Source organism: Lucilia sericata, unplaced genomic scaffold (assembly GCF_015586225.1).
Source record: "Lucilia sericata isolate MDLA Ls3-8-SP2 unplaced genomic scaffold, ASM1558622v1 Contig000005F_arrow, whole genome shotgun sequence".
NCBI lineage: Eukaryota > Metazoa > Arthropoda > Insecta > Diptera > Calliphoridae > Lucilia > Lucilia sericata.
The window spans coordinates 699,152-721,810 of NW_023994046.1; the positions used below are offsets into that span (position 1 = coordinate 699,152).

At 26.1% G+C, this 22,659-nt stretch overlaps 1 protein-coding gene across 5 annotated transcripts in view; it reads left to right on the plus strand.

The window, feature by feature from the left end:
• The window catches only part of LOC119601118 (neuropeptide CCHamide-2 receptor-like), an 83,202-nt gene that overhangs the window by 10,752 nt on the left and 49,791 nt on the right, over window positions 1-22,659 (plus strand). For 4 of the 5 annotated variants that reach the window (XM_037951899.1, XM_037951892.1, XM_037951886.1 and 1 more), the window contains one exon: window positions 12,754-12,795. The gene's annotated coding sequence lies outside the window, so the exon portion shown is untranslated. Of the gene's footprint in view, window positions 1-8,559; window positions 8,582-12,753; window positions 12,796-22,659 lie in introns of those variants that run through there. The other variant, XM_037951878.1, reaches the window with a different exon arrangement.

Sequence of the window (22,659 nt, forward strand, 5' to 3'; positions counted from 1 at the left end):
AAAAAATAGTTAACCCAGAGACCAAAAAATACTTTTCTAAAGGATTGTGCAGCGCTGGCTTCAAAATTTATCCTGATATAAGGTTTTCCAGATATCGTGTCATAAATTTTGAAAAATCCTGTTTTGGCCATATTTGAGATGCTATAACAACAGTGCGAAGACATCTTCATTTGTAAAATTTATTATGTCATTTGAAACTTCAATCTGTCGACTTTAAAATAAAATAAAAATATATATAAACTCTATTATATATTATTCCTTCATCAAGATATCTTAACGTAAAACTTGAAGCAATGTAAATTCTCAAAAACAAATTTTTTTACTTAATTTTCCCTTTATTCCATGAAAAACTTTCATGTCAAAATTTGCTATAATTTACCTATAAAAATAATTTTTAAATTGTTTACAAATATTTCGTTTTTGCTGAGATTGGCAAAAATTTATATTAAAAAGTTTTGACTAAAAAATTTCTGTCTTAAAATATGGAACAACAGTTTATATTTTAAATTATACAACTTATAGGAATTTTTTAGCAGAGAAATTTGTCATTTAGCTTTTTTAATACAATATTTGTTAAAGTTTAAATATTATCAATTTATTAAAAATATGTTTATTGTTTTTTTATTCAAATATAATATTTACTAAAAATTAATTGTTAAAACACGTTTTCTATTGTTTGGGATTTGCCAATGCATACAAAACCTTTTTTTTAATTGCCAATTATCTAATTGTTGTTGCTGCTTTTTGCATAATTAGTAAACAACAACAATTAATAACAATTTATGTTATTTCTAATTTGCAATTAAATATTTTAACATTTCAATAAATTATGAAAAATCATATAATTCCACTACGACATTGCAACTTTTTGGAATAAAGTGTTAATTACTTCCATAGGGCAAATTTCTTCTTATTCAAACTCATTGAGCCTATTTTTTGGTACTTTTACTATAAAAGGGGAATTTTTTGTATTTTTTCGTTCTTCTGTAGGTGCTTTTGAGTTTGAACAATGAAACATAAAATTAAGCATGCAGAGCCCGGAGTAAATGGAAACCCATAAAAGGGGACACGTTGGTTCTAAAATTAAGCATGTAGACACCGGAGTAAATATGAACCCATAAAAGGGGACTTTTTGATACTTTTTCGTTCTTCAAAAGGTACTTCTTAAATCAAACTTATAGGGTCCTTATTAAAAGGGGACTTTAATAGATTTTCAATATTGATCCTAGAAACATGTATGAAAATCTATAAAAGAGGACTTTTTGATATTGCAGATATATCTATATACATAAACGTATGTATGCATGTATATTGGACTGACTGACTGAAAATTTACAATAATATTTATTTTATTTCATTACGATGAGAGTAGCGAAGCACTCTGGGTATAGCGTGTTATATAGTTAAATCTGACCATATGAATTATTTGTTTAGTTGATTATTTTGAATTAAATATTTTTATAGTATTTAAGCTTTATTGTCAGTCATACAAGGTCATTGCTGATTATTTGTAAATAAATTTGTACTATTTAATTAGCATGTTGTAACATGTTCATTAAGCTAGACATAACTGAAGTAAGATAAAACACGCAGTAACATAATCATAATCAATTATTAAAACTAAAATAGAATGTTCATACTAAATTTGTTTTACAAACCTTTGATAAATTAAAATTTTATTACAAATTAAGGGTCTTAAAGCATACTTTTATTGACTCTGTCATCGTAATATATATTACAATGACCATTAATTATTTCCAAATGATTTAATCCATTTCACTGCTTTCATATAAACACATTAATTTGTAGTTCAATATTTTAATTTCGTATTACATTGGTATTGAGAGTCTATTTAGTAGATAATTGACCATTTAATGCGGCATATATAATGTTCAACAATTTTATTAACACTCATCGCAAGAAAACCAATAGAGTGTGATATCTATATAACTTGAAAACTTAACTGACAATTGTAATTTTGAAATGTTTGCTTGTTTGTTGTTTTAGTGTTTTCAATATGGCTTCCTTTCAACTTAGTGTAATGGATGCCTGCCTCCATGTCATTGACACATAAGTACGTGTTATTAAGAATTTTACAATATTTTGGGTTTTTGTTTCTTCTTTAATTAAATTTATTAAGCGACGTTTTATCCCAAATCTTTATATACTGTTTTTAATTTTTTAATTTGTGTGTTTAAAATAACAAGTTATTTTATTTAACTTTTTTTATTATTTAATGCACATATACATGCAACCAAATTGATTTGTTATAATTAAATGTTGGTGTTTGTATGAGCAACAGTTTTAAGACTCACATGAGTATAATTGTTATAGTTGTTTTTTTTTTTTTTTTTGAGTTGAATTAATTAACATCTGAAGTTAAAACAAATGACTCCTCGAAAGATACAATTGCCTTTAACCTTAAAGTTTATAATTAATGTTCTTCTTCTTTTTCATTGTTGTTTAAAATGAAATGATAAAAATTATTGTTTTTCATAAAAATATCGTACGAGTAGTAAAAGTATGAAAAGGCTCCCAGCATTTTGAGTGTGACACATATAGAAAGACATACTTTTAAGAATTTATTAAAATTTTTATTTTAAAAATAAAGTTTTTTATGCAAAAATGCTAATAAAGAAGATTAAATTAAAACGAAAGATTAAATGTATGTGAAACAGGCATGGAAAATTTATATTTTAAATTTGTGTTAATTTGTACTCAAAAAAATTTGGCCTTTTTTATTCAATCATCAAATTTTTTTTTATAATTTTAAAGGTTTCATTTCATAGATGTTGACTATTGGACTAGTCTATTCCAATCTATTGTCTAGTCTGTAGACTAGTCGATTGTCTGGTCTAGTCTTTTGACTATTCTATGGATTGGTCTATTGTGTAGTCTATGGACTGTTGACTTTTCTGTAGAATAGTACACAGAGGGAAAAAGAAATATGCACGTCTGGTACCAAATTGACACCAAAGATTTTATAATTTTTTAATACCATCCGCTGTCAAAGTATATATGTATGTACATACGTACAACAACACTATGTTGACAACGCAAAGTTGTCTACATTGCAACTATTCGTTGTCGAAATCTGAATTTTATACATATATTATACATATATATATATACATATATATACATATATAATACATATACATATATTACAATAGAGAATAATCTATTGTCTGGCTATAGACTAATCTATCGTTTTGTGTATTATTTAGTCTAGTCGGTAGACTTGGCTATTGACTGGTCTATGGACTGGCCTATTGTCTATTCTATAGACTAGTTTATTATCTAGTCTATGGACTATACTGTTGACTTTCATAGTTTATTATTATTTTTATATAGTTTATTATTTACTTAATGGACTAGGAAAAGTAACTACACTTTTGATCGGAATGAAATTCTGTGACAGGCCCCTATATTATAGAAATGTACTAAAGTTGAAGGGTACGGTAGCACTAGTATTCAATTTCCCATCCCTGAAGTGATTTTTCTTTTAAATGTTGGAATCTGAATTTTAGTTCGCTATTAAAGTCTAAATAAATATATTATTTTTTAGAATGACATAATATTTTGAAAAAAAAATGAAACATTAGTCAAATAAACAAAAACATCAAAGTATTTTCGAAAAAATGTTGTTAAATTACTACTTAACGTTTATTTACGCATGAAATTTTTCAACTTGAACTTGAAATAGAGAAAATTAACGAAAACATTTGTTAAACAATCTGCATTTTTGGGTAAATAATTTAATAGATTTAAAACATATGTATGCGCATATTTTCCAGATTTGTTTGTAAATAAATTAAGAAACTTAATAAAATTGTTTATAAATTATGAGTATTGCAAATTAAGTTAATATTTATTAATGGAACAGTGGCTGAAATAATTATAGGGTTAGTTTCCTTAAAAATTGGATATTAACAACAACGTCCTCCTGGTAATTTTATTTAGTTAGTAGTTAGTGAACGGTTGTTTCATTCGAAAAATTTTCGAATTTTATATTATTTTCAAATACTAAGTTTTTCTAATTATTTTCATTACTTTTATGTGAATATTGATAAAATAAAACACTAATTTATAGCAGTAAAATTATATTAACATAAATTTAGTTATTTTTTATAAATATCTATAAAGAAATAAACGTTTGGTGAATAAATTAAGAAACTTAATAAAATTGTTTATAAATTATGAGTATTGCAAATTAAGTTAATATTTATTAATGGAACAGTGGCTGAAATAATTATAGGGTTAGTTTCCTTAAAAATTGGATATTAACAACAACGTCCTCCTGGTAATTTTATTTAGTTAGTAGTTAGTGAACGGTTGTTTCATTCGAAAAATTTTCGAATTTTATATTATTTTCAAATACTAAGTTTTTCTAATTATTTTCATTACTTTTATGTGAATATTGATAAAATAAAACACTAATTTATAGCAGTAAAATTATATTAACATAAATTTAGTTATTTTTTATAAATATCTATAAAGAAATAAACGTTTGTATGTACAAATTTTATCAGTTTTATAGAATTGACCTTTGTGTGGCAAAATATAAATTATTACTATATATATTTTTTTTATACATTCATACACTCAAAGGAATTAGCCTGTTAAGCATTAGACATATTGGAGTGGTTTTATAAATTAAATATGTATTTGCCTACTTAGCAACAATAAAAACCATATTTGAAATTAGCAAACAAAAATTTATATACAATATATTACATTTATATTTTTACAACAGCTACAACTTGTACAATTACTATACCCACAACCTTTTACGAGGCCTGAGCCTTAGTGATTTAAGGTTCATTATGGCTTTAAGAGTGCTTGAGGGAGCAGCTAAATACATGGTATCTTGTAAAACATAAAAAATATTATTATATTTTTCATATTTATTTAAACCATATATAAGTTTTTTTTTGCAAAGTTCCTTTAACAAAATTCAACTTGTTTTATAAAATATTTAAAAAAAATTCTAAATTTATTTTATAGCAAAATGAGTAGTTGGAAAACTCTCTTTAAGTGTGCATTCATTATTCGTATGCACTGCAAAATAAATATATACTAATGTTGCTGTACTAGAACATGACTTTATCTATAGGAATTTGTTAAATTACTTCTATACACATACACTCGTTAGTCGTTTTGGTTCTAACAAAAATTTATCGCTGTTCAATTTACCACTTTTTTTTTGCCTTTTTGTATTCTCAACATGGTCATAAATTTTCGTTTATTTTACAAAATACTATTTTTATTGCATATTTAAGCCATGTTTGTGTTTTTATAAATATTTACCACTTTTTTTTTAAAACGGTTTTTATATCTAGTTAACTTCGGCCAACTGCATGATGCACTATTATTTAAACGCTTAAATGGGAAAGAGTGTTAAATTGCTGTAAATAAATTTTTAAATGTATGTAAATGCAAATTCAAAAAAAAAAAAAAAATACTTACAAGTATTTAAGAGTTCTTCTATTATAATGGCTAAAGTAATAAATTTGAATTTTTTCTTTTTTCATTTCAAGTGATGTTATTTTGTAGATATTTTCTGCCTTAATTGCTCTATTAGTTATGTTGTTTGAAGAATTAAATAAAATTATAAAAAAATACAATTTAATAAAGGAACTATTATACATAAATTAAATTATTCTTGAGTTACAGATGGCTATGAGAATACTTGTGAATAGAATGAAACAAAATTTTAAATATTTTAATGGAATCACATTTTCAACGAATATTTTTGTTCTGTTTATTAAACTAAAAAGAATAAAGCATTTAGGTTCCAATAATTGAATTAAGGGATTTTGAAGTACCTATCCAGCCAACAAACTACGTAATATTTCATTAGAATTACAGTGCTCGTGAAAAGTAGCTCGTTAGTACTTAGATATTTTTAAATTCTCTCGAATTAACAGTTTAGAATTTTCAAAGATGATACATCTTTTTATAAAGCAAAATATATAATTTGACTTTTGTATTTCCGTTTTTGTAGGGCTCTAGAGTAGAATTTTTAATTGTACTTTTTGAATATCTACACAGAGGAAAAAAATATACACGCCTGGTACCAAATTGACACCAAATTTTTCAATAACATCCTTTGTCAAGTTAACAAACGTGGTAAGTTCAAAATGCCTTGTAAATAGTGAGCTTACCACGTTTGTTAACATTTAGACAATGGATGTGCATAAAGTTTAGATTGCGATAACGAATTGTTGCAATGTTGACAAAGTTGCGTGGTCTACATTACATGTTGTTGTTGTATGTATGTATATACTTGACAAAGGATGTTATTCCAAAATTTGTTGTCAATTTGGTATCAGGCGTGTATATTTTTTTCCTCTGTGTAGTGTTCATCTTATTTCAACTTCAACTGACATACAGACAGACAAATGGACTTGACTCAGAAAATTGGTCAGAAAATTTTATTTACAACATGCAGCTTGATTTTTATATGTGGTTGTTACAATTATTTTTCATTTTAAACAAGAAGTTAACGACTGAAAACAACAACATATAACGAATGTTTTGTTATTGTTTTGCTTTTACTATGCACAAGATGTCAGAGTTAATAACTAAAGTCAGATATGCACACAATTTACAAATGTATTTCGATTTTTTGTTTGAAAAATTAAAGAAAAAATTGTAAGTTGAAAAAAATCTTATCAATCGCTTATTATATAAAATTCAATTGAATTTTTTTTAGTTATTTTAAATTGAAACGTGATGACAAAAGTCTATTTATAGACAGAAATTGCAAATGTCAGCGAACAAAAACTAGTCCTATTATCAAATCGGCACCATTCTGTATTTTTTTCCATCATCGACATTAAGTGTAAAAAACATAATTTTTATTTTTCATAATCAAATGCAACACATTTAATACTTTAGTCATTATTTGAATTAATATTTGACAAAAAAAAACTATAATTTAGCTTCAAAAAGTGCAATTTTTTCACCACAAACAGTTTAATAAATTATAGCTTTTGATTTTTCAGATTTTTCGTTATTTATGGTTTTAAATAAATGTTTTTCTAAAACAATCTTTCACAGAATCTTCAATTATGGTTTTATTATAATTGGCAATTTTGTGCATAATTTATGAGATTTTTTTCTGCAAAAAATGCAAAAAACAGAAATTAATATTGTAATATGACAAAATTCAATAAATTACTACAAAGAAAGAAAAATTAATTGCAATCACGGCAAGAGCAGCTGGTTAATGTTTTTTTATTATTATTTGTATAAAGTGTAAATGTACCATTTACTACTTTATTTAAATATTTAAACAATAGATGAGAGACAAAGAGATAGACAGACACTACATTTTAAGTTCATTTATTTTCATAATGCAAACAAAAATATTAAACAAATGTTAAGCATGCTTGGAAACTAAAAATTAAATAAAAAAACAAGAAATATTTAAAAATATGTAGTATTTTATTAAAAATTAAAACAAAAAAAAAAAAAAAAAAAAACAAACATCTCAAATGATAGAAAAATAAAAACCTGTTTTTATTTATTTAATTTATAACAAACACACAACAATTTCATATAAAAACTAGTATTTAATTTGTTTCGATTTTTTATTAGTTTTTTGTTTTTTGTTTATTGTTTTTTTTTTTTGCTAAAATATTTAAATGAACATAAATTAAGTATATGCAAGTATGTATGTATGTTTGTAGGTGTATTTCTAGCTAAGAAGCTATGTATGCTTGCTATTATGGTTAAAATATAAGCTAAAAAAAAGAAAGAGGAGCAATACTTAAAGCTTAATAATGCACTAAGCGTGCCAAAATTGGCAAACAGCATTAAAAACAATTATGACATTCATTTAGAAATTTAAACACGCTGCAGAGTGCTTTGTTTTAGAAACAACTAATGTTCTAAATTGTTCTTTAATAACTTTCCTCAGAAATGTTTGGTAATTCTGTATATTTAAACTAGGTTAGGCAACTTTAAAATTTAAATAACAAGTATGTATTCCGTTTCAAAATAACGAAATTTAGCAGAAAGTTGAATTATTTTAAATTTAATGTAACATTTAATATTACAATTGACATTTGATAAAGCAAAGTTGTCAAACTAAATGATTTGTTTTGACTTCTGGTAAAATTGTGGGCTTGAAATTTTCCTAAAAAAAGAAAACAATTCATAGAAAAAAATTATGTCACATTAGACAACAATAAGTGGAACATAGATGAAAAACAATGCAAACATTTCATTTTATATTAAATATTTTTTTTATTTATTTAAAATATTTTTTGGTTGAATTAAATAAGACTTGTTTAGACCAAAATAAATTCATAAAAAAAGAATTGAAACGTGAGATAAATTTCAAAATTAATTGAGATGCATAACAAGCATAAAACAAACAAACAAATGCTTTAAAACATGCCAGAAATTAAATAATTGTAAAGTATTCTATATTGCAGATACAAATATAAACATACCACATATCGTTAGCTAAAGTGGTAACGGCTCTAAAAGCAATATACCCAGCAATAACTTACTAGCACAATAGCATTTTAAGTTATTATTTTACGATTGCTTATAAATAGGCAGTTAGGTAAGTACTTACTACGATACTTAAGTAAAGTAGTTTCTGTGAAAAAAATTGACTATGGCCATTATTAGTTTTCACAAAACAAAACTTTTTTTCGTTTGTGTTAAAAACATAGCGCGAAAACAATATATCAAGGCTAAGTAGTAAGTACTTATACAAGTTATTGTAATGTTTTGTGTTTAAAAAGAATTTAAAAGTTTGCCTAATATCGAAATGTATAATCTTTAAGTCTTGTAAAATATACTTGTTTAGAATTTTTATGATTTAACTAACGATATGTGTATGTATATTTCAATTTCGACTTATTTAAATATTTGTAAAAAGTAACTGACCCTAACAATATAAATATATCATCTCATTAGTGCCATAAACTACTCTTGTTTTTTATTTATCTTTTTTTTGAGTCATTGATTTTTTATTTACATATTTTTTGCAATTTATTTTCATATACCAATTTAAAAGAAAATTTGACATTAAACAATTATTTAGGGAGGGGGTAAAAAATAACAACAAATTAATTTGAGAAGACAAACAAAACGAAAAAAAAAACGCAAATATTTTGACGTATTGCATTCTCATACTTTAATGTAAACATCACTGTTTGTTTGTCAAGGCAGACAGTAAAAAAAATAAAACAAAAATAAAAAAATTCAAATAATAAAAAAAGAAAATGACAAAAACATTTTCACGCATGATTGAAGAATTTCTTTATGTTTTAAACAGCAAGAATAAAAAAATAACGAAATATTCATGTTGTTGATACGAAAAATATGTATGACGCCGTTTACAATGTCCCACTCCAGTCCCACCATAGTAAAATTAATTTTCTCAATCAGGCATCATCTCCCCAAAAAACCGAAAATTTATTATGACATGAACATGTTAGGGAGGTGAATGGAGGAATATTTATAAACAAATATTAATAATTTAATTTGACTTTTTAAGATATTGTTGACATTCTGCTCCTTTCATCATAATTCATATGCAGCTTTAGCTGCGGAATGACAGTGATGATTTTCACCTCTGAAAAAAAAAACGACAGCATTTATTTATATGAATTTTGGCATTGACAAATATTTGACACTAGTAGAAAGATGTTCGTTCATATTAATTTTTTTCTGTCTTGTCTGATTTACATTTGTTTAAGCAAATATCATGTCAAACACCTCTATTTCCACCGAATTATGTGTACAATCACACGATTCTCATTTTTTGGGTCTATTTTTTTGAAATCGTTTCTTGATTTATTAAGTAGCAATTTATGTGTTGTTATTTTAAATACTCATATATTCATTAAAAAATATAAAATATTGCGGTAAATCATTCCAAATTTGCCTTTTCCATTTAAATAATTTTCATTTAAAACAATAAAGAAAAAATGCGAAAAAAAACTGATGATTTATTTGTCCCCTAAGAAAATAGTCATATATGTATGTATGAATGAATGTGGACGTACATATTTTAAGAATGTGTTTACGGGAAATGTATAATAATTATAAAAATATTCAGTGTTTTCAAATAGTGCAATCTTTAAACAAATCTTGTCAGACTTATAAAACCAAAACAAATACATATAGGATGTGAGGAGAGTATAACAAAAGATTTTAAACCAGACTAGAGACTAAGCTATAGACTAGACTATAGACTAGACTAGAGACTAAGTTATAGACTAGACTATAGACTAGACTATAGACTAGACTATAGACTAGACTATAGACTAGACTATAGACTAGACTATAGACTAGACTATAGACTAGACTATAGACTAGACTATAGACTAGACTATAGACTAGACTATAGACTAGACTATAGACTAGACTATAGACTAGACTATAGACTAGACTATAGACTAGACTATAGACTAGACTATAGACTAGACTATAGACTAGACTATAGACTAGACTATAGACTAGACTATAGACTAGACTATAGACTAGACTATAGACTAGACTATAGACTAGACTATAGACTATAGACTAGACTATAGACTAGACTATAGACTAGACTATAGACTAGACTATAGACTAGACTATAGACTAGACTATAGACTAGACTATAGACTAGACTATAGACTAGACTATAGACTAGACTATAGACTAGACTATAGACTAGACTATAGACTAGACTATAGACTAGACTATAGACTAGACTATAGACTAGACTATAGACTAGACTATAGACTAGACTATAGACTAGACTATAGACTAGACTATAGTCTAGACTATAGACTAGACTATGGACTAGACTAGACAAAACTATAATAGACCAAATCAGCCTGTATCTAAGAAATTCACGAAGAGTTTATTGCTCTATAGTGATTATCATTTAGATTAAATGTGTTAATTTAATTGTCGCCTAACGTAGGCACTCCAACTTGTTATATTTATGTATATACAATTGTACATTGTAAATATGTATGTATGCAACTCCCTATTTTCTTTAAATACCACATTTCTTACAAAATATCATAAATATAACATTAAAGGTGAATATTCCAAGAACTGCTGACATAGTGAAAGGGTAATAAATGGGAAATAAAGATTTCCTGTTTATTTTTTAGCTGATAGGGATTTTTTGAGCTTAAAAGGGTTATAGTTCATTTTTTTTACTCTTCATTTAAGTAGTTACCGTCCTTTTTCTCTTGTAGCTAGATTTCCTTATTTATTTAATCTTTTACTTCATTGGAAATAGTAGGGATTTACATAAATTGTGTGTTTTTTTCAAGTGTTTTCGTGTTTTGTGGTGTTCTGTCCTACAGAGCTCATGGAACAAGTGTTAAGCTTTGCCACATTGTTATCTTTATTCAGTTGTAAATATTGTCTTACGAGTATAGGGATACTAGTTAATCCAAGTATATATTTTTCCTTAGTTTTCTACGAATGTTAATGCCATTGAACTCCTTTGAAATATTGGTAATTTTGTTGTGTTGGATTTTCATTCCTTTTATGTTGTATATTTCTACGCTTTTTGGAATCTAATAAATTTCTTAAAATATGTTTTTCTTTACCACTTTCAAAGCAATTTCTTGCAGCACAATTTTAAATTGAAACTATACCACAAAATAAACACACGCCCTCACTACTGAGCTTCAATTGTGTATTTATTCGCGAAATTGAAATTATTAGAATATAAAATGGTTTTCAGTTCATGCTTCATAATTTAGCATATTTTATCATTCAAGACTTGAATTTATATTTGTCTCCATGACTAGTGTCATCTTCTGTCAACTTATTAGATTTTCTTAGTGGTGTGGTGAATATATACGTATCTTCTTGGTCGATATTTTTCATTAAATACCCCTTGTGGTTTTGCTGCGTTAAGTGTGCTTGAAGTTTTTCCTACATCGAGGGAGCAACGAATTGTTTTCGGAACCCAATAAGCATTTTCATAGTATTTTATTATGTTTTTTTTTAAGTAAATCTAAGAGTTCAGGTGAAACAATTAGCAGTTTTATATCTAGTAGTTTTGCTTGTTGGGTTATATAAAGCAATATTTATTGAGTGGGTGAGAATAATTGAGTGACTGAAGTGAGTGTCTGTATTTGTGGTTACTTTTGCCAACTCAAGCGTTTTCCTAGTTTTTAGTAAGTAATTGTTGTTAGTTATAAAGTTGTATTTTTATTTAAATATAAAATATTCCAATTACTTTTAAACGCGCTGAATCTTTCATTAATACTGCACTAAACCAAACACCTTTTTAACTGCTGCACATGCCATATCTCTAGCTTAAGCCACAATTTGTTGTTCCAAATGTTTCAGTAATATACTCAATTTGGTTTTCAGTTTAAAATTCTTAATTAAGTTTATTTTAGAATTTTATTTACTACAGTTAAAGATTTTTTCTTAACTTGCAGTTTATATAATTAATAATTAAATATACATAAGTTTCTTAAAATGCTCTCTTCACATTTCACATGATAATACTGAATTTCAAACAATGACCACAATATGTAATAACAATTTACGGTACGAAAAAAATTAATGATAATCGGTTCAGAGAGAGATTTTTGAGACCAAATACGGTGAAAAATAATAATTAGGATGACACTAATTTAAAAAAGTTTGCTCAAATTGTTTTAATTTCGGTATTTTTTATTCACGTAGTGATGGTTGCACGTTGATACCTCTGAATAATTTGCAATTATTAATTTTTTTCTTTTTTTTCCTTTCTTACAGAATTCACAGAATTTCGACTTTTTAAACAACACATCGAATAAGGTAAGTAATAAAACATATTTATATTATAAAAAAATGTATTAAAATTTAAGTGCATCTATAAGTGTGCATTACCCTAATGTCAAATCGAGCATGTTTGTTCGAGTGTGTGTACTTGTCTGCTTTGATTTTTTTCTATTTAAATAAAAACGTAACAAATATTTATAGACGATCTAAATATTCATAAAATAATATGAATATGGATATTTTTATTACACTTTTAATGGTCCTTAAGTATTTTTTTCCACTTGTGTTGCTTTTTTTTGTTTTTGTAAAATCTAACATAGAAACAAACATGGTTAATTCTATATTCTATATACGGGAGTTAACATTAAATAGAAAATCTGCGTTAAAAAAAGGCAAATGAACACAAAGAGATTTTTAAAGTTGCTGTTGTTTTTCCAATTTCAGTCGATTGTCGTTTAAGACTAATTTGAATAGCAATAGCTATAGTAATTTAACGGTTTATAAGAAGAGGCCATAAAAACCCATCAAAGCAGACTGAAATATTGTAATTTTCAATTTTATTAGATGATTATCTTTGGTATTAATATTGTATTAAAAACATATTGAACACTTTTTAAACAGTCTGTGTGGATTTTTCTCATACATGGGCTGGCCCAATATCATTATATTGAATGAAGTAAATTTAAGTAATTACGAAATATTGATTTACTTTTGCCCTGTTGACTCACAGACTATTTTATACTTATTTTTATCAGTAAATATATCTTTTTCTAGGAGTAAATATCAACGTTATTTTTGTGTTTTTGTTTTCTCCTTATTTAGAACAATGATAAATGTATGTATGTGTGTGTGTGTGTCTATTTATTGTGGTATGTATTTATTTGTTACAAACCACATGTCAAAAGTTGTCAATTCTCTAACAGGGTTTTATTATTATACACTAAAAAACATAACTTAAACCGATAATAACAATTACGTCTATATAAAATATCGCCAGAAGTTTATTTGATTTCAATCGAATTTGTTGACGCCTCAAACCTAGATACAACATATAAAAGTATACAGGATGTGAGAAAAGAAAACAGAAAAAAAAAGGAATAGTGTAGAGTATTAGGGTATAACGTTTTTCTTAACTTTGACGTTAAGAGTAATAATTTCAGTTCGAATGTTTCTCCTTAGAAACATTTTCTGTTTTAGGGCCAATATTCGTTTCAACGAATGTTTATGGAACTAGTTTATTCATCGATGAAAGTTGGAAATTGTCACCTTCAGAAGTTGTTTTGTATGCACTTGCAGTTAATAAAACTAGTTGTTTTAGTAGAAGTTCTGAAATATTTTTTTTTTTAAAAAGGTGTCATATGTACATATGTAATTTAGTACTTTGGATCCTAAAAAGTACTCTTTTCTTTACTACATATTTCAAAATTTAAAATTTCCATTCCTGTTATAAATAAAACATTAACATTTATGTTCATAAACGCTCAATAAAGTTATTGATGGTATATTGTAGGAAAAAGTGCTTATATAGGGGGATAAATCTTTAACATTATCTTTCAATTATTGTTTCGATACTTACTATAAATTGTAACGATTATGTTTCGCTATTTACAGCACACAAAATCCTAACAAAATTTATCAGTTTTAGAAAGAAAGTTGTTAAATATGTGCCAAAAGGGCAGCAGTTGCTATGGCAATGAAATGAAAGTGAAATTTCTATTAATGATATCAAAATCATTTATATAATTGCATTTTTTGTATGTATTGTATATGAATGTACTTAGTTTACCAATATTTTAAGAATGGAACACAAACAACAGCTGTCAATTTTTCTTTTGGTTATAGACAACCCACCATAATACCGCCCATCAATTATATGATTTGATTTTATTACTTTAGCTAATAGATAAAAAATACTAAATGTAATATAATCTAAAAATTACTACCGAAAATAACAAAAATAAAATATGACCTCGAGTCAATGGCTCAATACATGGGTGAAGCAACTAATTTTCATTATTATTTTATATTTGTTCTGTATTAGTTATTTCACCTCAATTTTACTTTTATACACAAAACTATACAAATTATTTAAATGGAGTTACTTATTAAATATTAAATAATTAATACAGTAATTCCCTCAATGTGTCAATAAATCCGTGTTAGAAAAATAAAAACAACTAAATACAAACCGATAAAAACAAATTTGAATAATGCATAGAAGAATAATATTGTTGTACAACAATAATTGTAATCCCAACAATTGTCACAATAAATATTGACATATTGACTCTTTTAAATAGAATTGTGTTTGTAATTTGTATGTATTGTGTTGTATAACTTACTATATTGGTAACGTTTTGCTTGTTAATTGTTGAAACAAGTCAACCGTGGCAAAGTGCGGTGCGGTAAGAGTGATTATATGTCATTTAATCGAAAAACTAATGGATTGAATGAAATTATGTACATAAGTGGTGCGAGTATTGCAAATAGGTAAAAAGATATAAAAATTTCCACGAAAGTAATTTATAGTTTATTATTTATAATCAATGATTATAGTTCAACCATATTTTTGGTTATGTCTTGAAGATGTTATACTTATCGATTTACTTCTTCGAAATGTCTTTCTTTTGATTATAGAAATAATTCTAATATACATAGTAGGAAAAGTGACATTGATAATAATTAAAATAAAATTTTCCATACACGAGTGCTTGAATGTTTCTAACATGTAAAATAAAATTTTAATTAATTAAAAAACATTTAAAAATAATACAGACATATGGGCAATTTCGTGTCACCAATTCAAAAAATCGATTTAGATGAAATTTCCACCAAGGTTAGTGCTATTAGATAGTAGGCCAGACACAAATTTTCAGCTCTATCGGTAAAGAACTGTCGGAGGTACAGGGGGTCAAAGTTGGACAGTTTGGTCATAGAGGGTTTTTTGTCAAATGGGTGTAATTTTTCACCTATTGGTCTTAGCAAAAATTGTCCAAAGGAGTTCAGGATAGCTATTTCTTCATTGTTACCAACATTTTTTTTTATTTGTTTAAATTTTTTTTTTTTTTTAATAAATTGTTTTAAATATTAAGATTATTGATTTCTTCGAACTGTGATATTAATATTATTAATTGAATATTCTTCAGGCTCGAGTTCGAGTCCCACTTGGGGATAAGTTATTTTCCAAATTGTAATAATATTTTTAATTATAAGAATACTGAAAATTTAATTTTTCGGACACAACAGCAGCCCGCTACGGCTCCTCATCAGCAATCTTATTGTGCCATATGCTATGTCACTTGTAAACATCATCTTTTTAACTCACAAGTATTGAAGAATATTCCATTTCTGGTAATTGTAACCAAGTCCTTATTCCAATTTCATTCTACTTTATTGAGTTAGATCGAAGTTTACGAGCTTTTTCAGTGTTGTATTCTTATCTATCATTACTCTTTGTCGCTGCTTTTTTGTTTTAATTTTTTTTTAAATGGGCCCTTTTTGCTGTGAAGAAAGCTTATACAATTTCCTTTAAGGGCTTTATAGTCGCATAATGTGATGCAAGTGCTAATAGAGCTGAAATTTAACAGTACTACCCTTGGAATCGAAAGACATCGTTTTGAAAAGATGAATCACTTGACACGAAATTGCCCATATGTATGTGCAATTCCATACGATCGAACGTGACATTTATGTGATTTTCCAAAAAAAAAAAAACGTTATTGAAAAATAATTGTGTTCTTTCGTTCAGAGACTACTACTTGTGAAAACAAAATAATTCCCATTATATCGTTTATATTGTTTACATTTTCATGGAATTGCCCATATGTTTATATTTGTTTACTTATGATCAAATTACTTTGAATTTGTGCCAAATATTGTATGGAGTTTATTTCTGACCTGTTTTTACTTCCTTTATTTATTTTCTAATTAAAGCGTGTTTTGGTCATATCCTAACATCTGCGCTCTAGGCCTTCTACTACAAAGGGGCGAAAAGTTCAATAGCCCATAATTAATTGTACTAAAAATGAATTAATGTTTAATAATAACTATTTAATTTATAACTACTTCAATAATTCATATTGAAATTGTACGTAGCTACTTATATTATTAAAATTATTAGACTTTTATGATGATTTGTAATTAATTATCCCCGGTTTCAGTAGCTGTCTCCATGGGTAATATTATTTATTTCATTGAGCTTATTTATGTTTATAGATAATCAATTATTTACAGATACAACTAATAATTTGTGTTAATATTTAATTAATATAATTGTAAATATAAACAAATTAAAAGAAAAATTTAAATGAAAACAGTAAAAACTAACCACAAAAAGGTGAAAAAATATACAAACAAATCTATGGCAATAAGGTAAAACTGTATAAGTGTAATTTATACTTTTTTAGGAAAAATATTTTAAAAATCGATACAAAACAAAAATAATTTAAAATATTTATATTTTTAGGGTATAAAATTATGTATGTATGTATGTATGTATGTATGTATGTATGTATGTATGTATGTATGTATGTATGTATGTATGTATGTATGTATGTATGTATGTATGTATGTATGTATGTATGTATGTATGTATGTATGTATGTATGTATGTATGTATGTATGTATGTATGTATGTATGTATGTATGTATGTATGTATGTATGTATGTATGTATGTATGTATGTATGTATGTATGTATGTATGTATGTATGTATGTATGTATGTATGTATGTATGTATGTATGTATGTATGTATGTATGTATGTATGTATGTATGTATGTATTATAAACTTGACATTTGATATACATATTTTGATATATAAACCTTAATAATTTTAATTATTGTTACACAACCAACAAAAATTAGTAAACACATTTTCATTTGTTTGTAAAAAGCTTAAATTAAATTTGGTTAAAAACAACCTTTCCCCCAACCTTGTGGTAACTATGGTTGTATAATTATACAAAACAAAAATCGCAAACCAAAATATTGTCAGTATTTTCTAAATAAATACTTACTAATACTGTAAATACTAATTAAATATAGAAAATGATTTAATAATAATTAATTATTATGCAAAGATCGATTTATTTATTCAGGTAAAATATTATAAATATTAACATTTAACTAAAACAAGCATTTTATTTGTAATTAAAACCCCAAAATTGTGAGGTCAAATGCTTGGTTACTCTAAACATTCACAAGTATTTAGTAATGTATTTTACATAAAATCAAAACCAATATCTAATGCCCAAAATATTAATTGGTAGGAATACTCAGGTTTGTCAAATTTATTGACCAAAATCTATTTAAATTATTTTAATTGGTATTTATGACTTGTGTCGTTTTAATACAATTTTAATTAATATTGTGGATTTTCATAATTTTTCTACATATTTTAATGGCAAATTGAAAATGGTAAGAGAGAAACTAGATTTTAATCTCTTGAAATTATAAATTAAAATTATTAAAAAGGTATCTTAACAAGATACCTTTGAACATTGATTATATTTTTTACACTGCCTATTGCTGGGCAATAGCATTCTATAAGAAAATTTAGTATTTGTATTATAACTTTTACATACATACAAATATTAATATGTATGTATGCTTACTATGTACAAGTCATGACATCATGGTTATAATACATACATAGTTAAATATACCACATACATATTTTCTATATACTAAACAAAGGGCAATATTTAAAATAAGTATGAATGTGGTACCAAATTCTTAATGTTCATAAATTTCATTTATATATGTAACATCGTTCAGATACATCGCTCATTTACTACAAGACTGGTATAATACAAAAAAAAAAAAAAAAAACGTTCCGAGGGATTTCAAGCACACAATCAAATAAATAGATCCACAGATTAATAGATTATCAAATCGTTTGACGTTTACAGCAAAAAATCACCTTAGCATCGAAATAGTAGACATTTTTGAAAATAGATAAAATCATATGAAATATTTTAAAACGGTCCATATTTTGTAATACATATGCAGTTCAAAATACGCGAATTTTGAGTTATGCCAGTCTTGAAGTAAATGAACGACATGTAATTAGTGCACATTTGAATTTGTGCTTTATACCCTACACCACTATAGTGTTGAGGGTATTATGCGTTTGTGCTGATGTTTTTTACACCCAAAAATATTGGTACCCACGTTAAAGTATAACAATCGTCTCAGATTGATATGTCTGTCCGTCTGAAATTTGATGAAATTTGGCACATGCTCTTCTTTTGACGAAGGACGAAGCTTATTGAAAATAGTTAAAAACGGTCCATTATTTCTCATAGCCCCAATATAACCGTAAATCCTGCCGATTTTCGTAATGATCGGGCCTCATTACAAAGTCCTCTTCATATTCTGCAAACGTAAATCCCTCTACCAAAATTTATAAGGATAGGCCCATATTAACACCCTACACAGAGGAAAAAAATATACACGCCTGGTACCAAATTGACACCAAATTTTGAAATAACATCCGTTGTCAAGTATATACATACATACAACAACAACATGTAATGTAGACCACGCAAACTTTGTCAACATTGCAACAATTCGTTGTCGCAATCTAAACTTTATGGACATCCGTTGTCTAAATGTTAACAAACGTGGTAAGCTCACTATTTACAACGCATTTTGAGCTTTCCACGTTTGTTAGACAACGGATGTGCATAAAGTTTAGATTGCGACAACTAATTGTTGCAGTGTTGACAAAGTTGCGTGGTCTACATCAACAAATTGTTAAAATATTTCGGAATTAAATTCAGAAAACTAATTAAATGCTTTTTTATAAAATAAATAATAGAGATTTTGAACAAAATCACTGGTGTAGGGTATCATATGGTCGGCCATGCCCGACTATACATTCTTACTTGTTTTTCTTCTGATACCGTGGCAGTTCTAATCGCACAGTGGGTGTCTGAGCCCAATAGGGGTGTAGTGAGGGGTTCGCTAAGTAGGACACCTCGTTTGTGTTCCGATTTTAAAAAATTTCATATATAGAAACTCCTAATCGAGTCATAACTATCAATTATCTCTTAAAGCTTAAATTTCAGAAAATGTCTTAAAAATTAGGGCAATTATATAAACAAGATTTCCATACCGTGAAAAACTCAAGGTAACGACGCCCTAAACCTTTATTGTTACGCATTTAGAATAAAACATTTATGTAGGTCATTTTCGCCTATAATTAATTAAAACTTTCATTTACATTTTCAAACATTACTTTTTGTTGGTAAACATTATGCTAAACTTTAATTATAAACACTTGCTCAAATATACTTACTTTGAACATTTATAGAAAGAGTGTTATAACTTAAAAGAAAAGAAATTAATTTCTTTTACTTTTCGTTAAAGCTGTCAATATTTAACACGAGTTTAGAAAAATTAAACCTTATAAACTATTTTAGATTTAAAATGCAATATGGCTGACATATTTTAAAAAACTTTAGCACAGCATTAATTTTTAATCTAAAAAACGAATTTTGAGTTTTTACACTCTAAAAGTAAATGAGGGACTTACATTATTTTGCAACCAAGCTCTCATAATATAAAATTTGTATGTATGTGAGGTTGTGAGTGAGAACATCCTTTTGTACAATGATAAAAATACAACAATTACAAATTCATGCAAACATATAATTTTCTAATTTAGGCAGGACGGTTGCCAGGAAATATCAGTAGGCTGGCAGTTGGAGACACATGAACATACATACATACATACATACATATGTAGGTAGTATGTTTAAGCATGTTTATAGTTTTATATACAAACATACTTAAATATTTTCCATTTAAATAAACGAAAATGTTCTATTAAGACTATTTAAGCGTTTTACAAATATTTAACTGACACTTAAATATTTAGGGCCATTAAAATGTTAAAGCGAAGAGACATTTATTCTTAAAAAGGAATTTGTAAATGTAATTTAATTTATTTATAGAATATGTTGACTTACAGATGTAGTTAGTAATTTGCATCATAATTAATTGAACTGTTGAATTATAAAATGAATCTTAATTAAATATACTTACAAAATTTGTAAGCATCAATGTTAATTTAAATGAAATAGCAAATAAATCTTTATTTAAATAATTCACCCAAAAAAATTTACATTTAATTTGTGATAAATTTACAAAGTATTTTAATAGATTTGTTGAATTCTACAAAAATTACAATTTCTATTACAATAATTTAAATTTATTTTATAACGGATATCTATAGTACGTACTGAACTTTGGTGTGTAATAATAAAATAAAATTTTCTAAAATAGAAACCGCAGAATGAATTTTCAATTTTTATTCTAAACATATTATATACTTATGAACATATGAATATTTACATATTGTATCTACACACACATATAGACAATTCAAATATTAAACCAGTATGAAGTTGTTATCCATATATAATGATTAAATCATATTTGTACAAACTTTTCCCAAAAAATTCCTATTTTTTTGGTTTTGAGGCGGTAAAAGTTTTTTAGAGTTCATTCACCCTGAAGTTTACTGTTTTTTTTTCAATCCTTTAACAAAATAAAGTGTTTGTTTATTATTACATCATCTTTTTTAAAACTTTTAAAGTAAAAAATCAATTTTTAATGTAGATAATAGAAGAGGTAACAATTGCACGTTGTTTGTAGGTGTTTAGAGTTTATGGAAAATAAATCAACAATTACTGTATGATGAATTTCTTTCTGAACATGCATATGTATTACATTACTTAGAAGGAGTCTAGTAATGACTTACATATACGGACAAGTTTATTGACTTGTGTATGACTTAGTAAATTGACTGATCTATTGACTAGTCTAGGGAATAATCTATATATTAGTCAATTGATTATTATTATCAATTAATCTACTGACTACCCTACTGCCTACTTAGCTAAAGTATATTATTATAATATTAAATATAATATAATATTAAAAAGTACTATATACATATGTATATGTCGGGGAAAGAAAAAGTACTGAATTTTTGATCCCTGAGAAATCCACCTACACACAGTTAACTATAAAATGTTTTTTTTTTTGTGATGAAATTTTAATTAAAATCAGAAATAAGTATTACCGTTTTTGTTACTGATATTATGTTTTTAATACTTTTATAATACAGTTTTTAAAATATACTAAAATAATAGACAGAAATTACCATTTTCGAAAATATACATTTAATTATAAGTATGCTGAAACTAAAAGTAAACAAAAAATATTTGCAAGCTAAACTTAATGCAGAGCATTTAACTTTTCAATTATAAACTGAACATAATTTAATTTATGTAACATTTAAGACAAATTATTAAATTTAGACAATGAGATTATATTTTAGCATGTAAAATGTTAATAAAATTAATATAGCATTAAATTTTAACAATTTTAATTCATGTATAGGTAATTTTCAGCTTATTATACTATCATTACACACACACAAAATTATTTTTTTTTGTTTTTAAATTGAAAGAGTTTTGTAATTTCTTTTACATATCTATTTACTGAAGTGTATATACCAGGTATGGAAAATTATGTACTTTTTGAATTCGCGGTACCCCACTGCATCTTCGGTACTTTTTCTAACTTAAATATAAATATTTCAAAAGTAGTCCACATAATTAATAGACCCGTCTGTAGTCTCGCCTACAATCTAGTCCATAGTCTAGTCTATAGTCTAGTCTATAGTCTAGTCAATAGTCTAGTCTATAGTCTAGTCTATAGTCTATAGTCTAGTCTATAGTCTAGTCTATAGTCTAGTCTATAGTCTAGTCTATAGTCCAGTCTATAGTCCAGTCTATAGTCCAGTCTATAGTCTAGTCTATAGTCTAGTCTATAGTCTAGTCTATAGTCTAGTCTATAGTCTAGTCTATAGTCTAGTCTATAGTCT